Source organism: Bidens hawaiensis, unplaced genomic scaffold (assembly GCF_021521415.1).
Source record: "Bidens hawaiensis isolate Kalapana, Puna unplaced genomic scaffold, B.hawaiensis_p1.1 tig00059857_1, whole genome shotgun sequence".
In the NCBI taxonomy this organism is placed as follows: Eukaryota; Viridiplantae; Streptophyta; class Magnoliopsida; order Asterales; family Asteraceae; genus Bidens; species Bidens hawaiensis.
The window spans coordinates 22,065-29,863 of record NW_027506448.1 but is presented as its reverse complement, the minus strand read 5'-3'; positions in this window follow the sequence as shown (position 1 = coordinate 29,863).

Sequence of the window (7,799 nt, the reverse complement as noted above, 5' to 3'; positions counted from 1 at the left end):
TTAAAACCGAAAAGCGTTCAAGCCGGTCATTGGTTTGTTATCACCACTGATTTTTTTCACTAACTTTTGGCCGGTCGTTTTCAATTTACAAAGGTTCATTTCGGTTTTCGACGACAAAAACTGGTTACTAATGGTTTGACCCACGGTTTAATTTAAAAACTATCAAAACCAGACCGCAAACGCCCCTACGTAAAATGTTATTTTTTTAATGAAAAAAAATATAACAATATGATGCTCAAATTAAAGAGAAAAACATGCTCGATTTTATGGTGTAATTTCTTTTAAAAAAATATTAGCGTATGAAAAAGTTATTATTGTTTTAAAATCATGTGGGAAGTTGAGTTAAAAATGAAAATAAAAATAACATAAGAGTGAAAAATCAAGGATCATAGTTGTAACTATTTTTAAAATTTATAAAAGTTAGGCAACGTAAAGGGGTCAATGTTGTAACTATTATTTAATAACCGTATTTGACTCTTTTAGTTGACAAGTTTGCCCTTATCCTAGATGTATTAAATGTTGTATCATGTGTTGATTGACTTGTAAATCCCTTAAAATCAATGTGTTTTAATTTGTCCTTCTCTCATACATATAAATATAGACTAGACGGGTGCCCGCGTGATGCAGCGGATGTTTGAGCACATGCCCAGTTAATCACGTAAAAATAGAGTGTTTATGGTCCGTTTAAAACCTTGAAATTTTTAAACCGGTCATTGGTTTGGCTTTTTCCTTTGTTTTACTTTTGGTTAGTTGGTCAGTTTCGAAATTTTCAAAACGTAGTAAACGGTTGGTTCGCGATATATAAGGAAACCAGCCATATGAAACCAGACCAGACTATAAATGTTGAATGCATTTTAATTTTTTTGGTCAAAATTCGTTTAAGGATCAAGTAACCAAATTTGTAAGGTGAGGTTTAGTGTTATGATGATAATAACGATTATGTAATGATTGCAAACACAAGGATTGTTACGAGGAAAAGCCCTTGATCTTGTTCGGATCGCCGGCACAAAAACCCCGGGTGATGACAATTGTCTATCACCACTTTATTAATGTAAAAATCGAGGATACAAGGTTTGGAGAATATGATCAATATTACAAAGAAAGCTATGCGTGTGTGAACTGCTAGAGAGAGTTCTGAGTATTGATGATGAACGTGTTGCGTTGTGTGTCAAGCCTAATTGATCATATCTCTATTAAATACAAAAATAGAAATAACAAATACTCCTACTTTTGTGCCACTCTTCCACTAGCTGCTCCCATTCATTTTGACCACGTGTTGAATGAGTCCAGTAGCGAAAAAATAGGTAGACCACGTCTTATAGCCGTTACACCTGCTAAATACAAGACCACACATGAGAAACAATCGTTAGTAAATAATAAGTATCGAGGATCCTTGATCCTGACATAATCTGACTAAAGATAACTGATCCAAGAACTTATGCCAGGATAACGTATCAACATCGTCAAATTTCCATGCCCTAACAATTGCCCCCCAAATGGCGGTTGTGATAAGATCACAGTTGTCATTTTGCCTTTGAATTCAAACTTCCTGCAAAAATAGACGAGATTTGACAAGCTAGATATATATCTATTGAGTTTCCTTGGGAACTTCCCTTCAAGCTATATATCCAAAACCTCTTATTCTCCCTGCAAATCATGAACAACTAGTAATACTTGTTTAACCCGGGTGGATGGTCCATATTTTGAATGGTGAAATCCGGGTTAAGGATTTTGTTAAGTCCAGGTGACTTATTAATAATAATAACTTAAAACTTTTGAGTTTTGACTACTTATGTGTTGTTTATTATTCTGAAATCATATTTGTTATAGTTTAATTCCATAAATAGTTTTAAGAAATATTCTTGAGAAAAAGCTTTAAGGATAGAATATCCTTGTAAAAATAATTTAAGGATCCCGGATCCTTACATAAATGAGTTTATAAAGATTTTAGCCAAGAAAATGTAAATTGATAAGTAGAAATCATAGCATAAGATCTAATTAGACCTAAGTTACCATAAGTATTAATTATTCTATGATCCTTGTAAAAATAAATTAAGGATCCTGAATCCATAAGTGTTGATCCTTCTATGATCCTCACAGTTGAACTTATGATACCTGATGCAAATAACTTATGATATTAACTGGGATTAAACCCAACAATCTGGGGACAAGCCCATAAATAAACTGGGGACAAGCCCATGCAACTAGGGACAAGCCCGTGTAACTGGAGACAAGCCCAAACTGGGGACATGCCAAAAAACTGGGGACAAGCCCAAACTAGGGACTGGCCCAAAGATACGAATGTTAACTGGGGACTCGCCCAAACCGGGATTTAGCCCAAACGTGAGATAACATGAAAATGTTATAAACCGGTGGTATGGTACATCTACCATAAATCATAGGATCCTCCATATAGCCGAAGACAACAAAATTGTTAGCCACTAAGCGTGTACTGGTCCCGCTGCCCCGGACTATACGTTGGATAACGTGTGCTCCAAGCGAGAGTGTAGAAACTCTAATTTATAAGAAAGGTTAAAACCTTTAAACCTTGGAAGATATGACCATCGGGGGCCATACCTTAATCGTGGGCTAGGCCAAGGGCAATAGTAAAGTACTTTAAACGTGAAGGAGAGGTGGCCAACCTCTTAGTCATTAAACCCTTTGTAGAAATCTGCATAGTTACTTAAAACTTGGAAAAAATAAACATTAAGAATATATTATCCTTTAGTCAATAAGAATCTGAAAGGAATAAGTGATCAGATAAATATTACCAATTTTAGGATCTTTGATCCTTTAAGGATACTCGATACTCTGAGGATACTTGATCCTGATAAGAAAAATTACTTCTTAAGATGGATAGCATTCCATACTCTTGGTAACCTGTTGCCTTCCATAGTGAGAAAATGATATGCCCCCTTTCCTGCCTCCGACTCGATCAAATAAGGGCCTTCCATTTGGGTGTAACTTTCCATCTGCCGGATTGGTTGTATTTTGGAAGGCTTTACTCAAGACCAGATCTCCTTGAAATCTTCTGATCCTTATACTCTTGTATGCCCCAGCTACCCTTTTTTGATATGATGCCATTCTGATCCTGGCTAGATCTCTCAGCTCTTCAACGGTATCCAAATCTTCGAGAAGGATTTCTTTATTGGCTTCAGGATCACGGATGCTTGTTCTGGATGTAGGAACCACCATCTCTGTAGGAATTACTGCTTCTGATCCAAACACCAATGAAAAGGGTGTTTGGCCTGTTGCATTCTTTGGTGTCGTTCTATCAGCCAAAAGAACATAAGGAAGTTCCTCAGCCCATTTCCCTTTCTTGGATCCTAGTTTCTTCTTCAAGTTCTTTATGGTGATCTTGTTGCTTGATTCTGCTTGGCCATTGGCTTGAGGGTGGACTGGTGTAGAAGTTATCATCTTGATGCCCCAGCTGTCACAAAAGTTAGTAGTTCTTTTCCCAATAAACTGGGATCCATTATCACAAACAATTTCAGATGGGATACCAAATCTAGTTATAATGTTTCTTTTAATGAAGGATATAACTTCCCTTTCTCGGACTTGTATGAATGCTTCTGCCTCAATCCATTTAGAAAAGTAGTCTGTCATAGCAAGCATAAAGACCTTTCCACCTAGTGCCTTTGGTAGCTTGCCAACAATATTCATTCCCCATTTCATGAAAGGCCATGAAAAGGATATAGGATACAATGGTTCTGCTGGCTAATGAAGGATGTTTCCATGCCTTTGGCAAGCATCACACTTCTTTGAGTACCCCATTGCTTCCTTCTTCATTGTTGGCCTGAAGTACCCAGTCATAAGTATCCTGAAGAATAATGCTCTTCCTCCTGTATGGTTGCCGCAATCGCCTTCGTGGAAGTGTTGTAGTACCTCTTATATTTCAGGATCCTCAATGCATCTCAAATAGGGGCCTGCAAGAGATTTTCTATATACAATATCTTGTAAAATAATTAATTGTGATACCTTCAATCTGAAAGCTTTAGGATTTTCCCCTGTAGGGATTTCTCCATCTTGAAGGAACTTCTTAATTGGAAGGATCCAAGATCCTGCTTTTTGAGAGGATGAAGGATCCTTAAGTTTTTCTGTGCAATCCACTGTTTCCTCCACAGCTTCCTATTCTCCAATTGCCGGAGACAATATATGAATGATAGGTATTTTTACATCATCCGGGATCTTCAATGATGGCATCTGCCCCAACATTTTCTTCTCTTGGTACCTGTATGATACTAAACAACTCGAAGGATTTTGCTAATTCCTTCACAATTTCTAAATACTTGATCATATTCTCACCTTTCACGGTATAAGAGCCGTTAAAGTGGTTAGTTATAAGTAAAGAATCTATATAAACTTGAGATACCCGATCCTCATCTGTTTGGCTAAAAGTAAACCTGCGATAAGTGCTTCGTATTCTGCTTTATTGTTGGTGGCTTGAAATACGCATGCAATGGACTGGGGTATTATGTCCCCCAGTGGTGATTTCAGTAGGATACCTAATCCTATTCCTCTTAAGTTGGATGCTCCATCTGTGAAGAGGATCCAAGGATCTTTGGTCTCTTCTAGTTGCTGAACTTCTAAATCAGCTTCCTTCTGCATGTCACTACTGAAATCAGCCACAAACTCTGCAAGTGCTTGTGACTTAATGGTTGTTCTGAGCTCATATTGAATATCATATGCACTCAGCTTTACAGCCCACTTGGCCATCCTTCCGGACAATTCTGGTTTTCTAAGCACATTCTTAATAAGATAATTAGTTCTCAAAATAATAGTATGTGTTTCAAAATAGTGTCTCAACTTGGTTGAGGCCATAATCAAAGCAAGAATTAATTTTTCAATGTGAGAATACCTGGCCTCATAATCAAAGCAAGAATTAACAACTCAGTTTTCCGAATATTAAATAAGTATCTTATACCCGATCCGTTTTAAATTTGTTTTTATTTTTGTAATTTGAATCCACATTTATTAATGTTAATAGCCACTGTCTATTTTATTAACGTTATTTATGTTATATTAAATCGTTGGATCGTTATGAGTAAATTACGAAGTCTTAGTCGTATATTTGGAATTAGTTAATTGGAATATGAAAATGTTATAAAGTTAAAGGGTGTATTTTTGTTAAAAACCATAGTAAAGATTAAAGTGAGCATGCTTCTAAATTTAGGGACTTGGTTGTAACTTTTATAAAACTTGGAAATTGGTCACACGTCTTCCTTCCATGGTTAATGTTTTCCAGCGATATTTCCGACCGCCACACCGTTCTTTTTACGCCAAGTAATAACTACCAAGTTAACGACCAAAAGACCTAATTGGTTTCACGTTTTGACTCGAAACTGTCACCCGAGCCTTTCGCCACCACTAACGAACTTTAGTTCACTTTGGAAAGCTCCAACTAATCAAGCGAAAATCGTGGTGGTTTCTAAAGATAGATTACGCATTCATAAATTTATAAATTAGGGTGATTCCTCTTGTTTAATTACCCTCATCGGTCCATAATCTTATTAAGCCTCCACCGCCGCCGCCACGAGTGAACTCTGGCCAGATCCTTAAAGTTGTCGTTAGACCACCGCTCGAGGTATATCATATTAGTTCTTCTCATTTCTACTTTATGAATGAAAGCCTCTTATCTATTTATTTATTTTTAAATTGAAAACACTGGATTCGAATTTTGAAACTTAGATTGGTTGGTGTTCTATGAATTAACCGAAAGGACAACATTCCTTTGAAAACTTATCGTCACTTTCCCAGAACATTGTTAATCAAGATACAAAAAGAATTATCTTTATCCATATATGTATTGTATTGGTATGAGTTCTTTTCAAATGAAATATTGTATATACTATTATTTTATATCTTCTTAAATTTTCTTTTCTTTTTTCACTTCTTTTCGGATATATCTAACCAAAGACACAGTTCTAATATTTAAATATTGGATAATTATTAATATACATCTTATAATTTTAAAGTGTTAAATTTATATAACTGTGAATGAATTTAATAATGAGACTCAAATAAACCAATGATCAAATCGAATAAATAAGAACTTTCATAAAGTTATGTCTGTTTTGGATAAAAATCTGCTAAGGATAACGTATCTAAATCTGTCAAGTGAGGTATAGTGCTAACACGATAATAGTGAATGTGTAATCGAAATCTTGGTGAACACAATGATTTGATCACAAGGGAAAAAGCCCTTGAATACGATAATCTCACTTCGGTCAAAACTTAACAAGGTAATATTTGATCGATTGACTTCGGTCAAGGATTCACGAGGTAATCTTTGGTCGAATCACTTCGGTCAAGGATCAACGAGGTAACCTTTGGTCGGATAGTGCGTGATTATAGTAATCTCCGGCACAAAAAACCCCCGAAAGGTGAAAACTATCACCGTCGATTATATTGATAATAAAAGGTGGTTACAAGGGTTGTGGAGTTGATGATCAACAAATACTATGTGTGAGTACAAGATATCTTAGCAGCTAGAATACGTGTGAATGTGTGTGTTCTAATGTTGATCACAACCTCTATTTATACAAAAACATAATAACTCAATGGAGTTATGATTAATAAAGACTATTAACTAATAATCCCTAAAAATCCGCCATTTCCCTCAATATAATCGTAACTGCCACTTTGACCACGTGCTCCATCACTCAGGCTGCGAAATAGGGGGTAGACCAGGTCTTGGAGCCGTTACACTTGATAAATATCAGCCTTCATATAAGAAATAACCGTTAATAGCACCAAATACCGAGGATCCACGATCCTGACATATCTCTGGAACTCTTCAGAAGGATAATTGATCCAGACGCGTCAATATCTTCTTGACTGCAAGTTAGTAGATAGACTGAGTCTTCTAACCATTATACCTGCTAAATATTAGACTACACATGAGAACAACCGTTAATTAGTAATAAGTACTGAGGATCCTTGATCCTGATATGATCTGGAATACATGCTAAGGATCACTGATCCAGACATACGTCAGGATAACATATCCACAGTGTAAAATTTCTGTGCATTAACAATTGCCCCCAAAATGGCGGTTGTGATAAGATCACAACTGTCATTTTGCCTTTTGAGTTCAAACTTCCTGCAAAAACATATGAGATTTGACAAGTTGGATATAATTGTCACATATCAATGGAGTTTCCATGGGAACTTCCCTTCCAGCTGTATATCATTTTCCCTGCAAATCATCAACAACTAGTAACACCTGTTTAACCCGGGTGGATGGTCCATTTTTTGAATGGTGAAATCCGGGTTAAGATTTTTTGGTAATTGCAAGTAAGTTTAATAAATAGTATCTTTTACCATTCTGTTGATTTGTCTGTTATTTTGAAATTTTGTCTGATATAGCTTTAAACTTGTTGAAAGTTTTGAGAAATATTCTTTAGTAAAAAGTTTTTAGGATAAAATATCCTTGCAAAAATAAACCAGGATCTTAAATCCTTATAAAAATAGATTGAGAACAATGAATCCTTATATCTATAAAGATATAAACTGAAATCAAATAAGTGTAAACCGATAAACAGAAATCATACCGTAAGGTATGGTTAGACCTAAGTTACCATAAGTATTGATCCTTTTGCAATCCTTATAAAACTGAATTAAAGGATTTTGAACCCATAAGTATTGATCCTTCGATGATCCTCAGAATCTAATTTATGATACCTGATGCAAATAACTTATGATATTATCTGGGATTAAACCCAATAAACCGGGGACAAGCCCATAAAATAAACTGGGAACAAGCCCGTGCAACCGGGGACAAGCCCGTGTAATCTGGT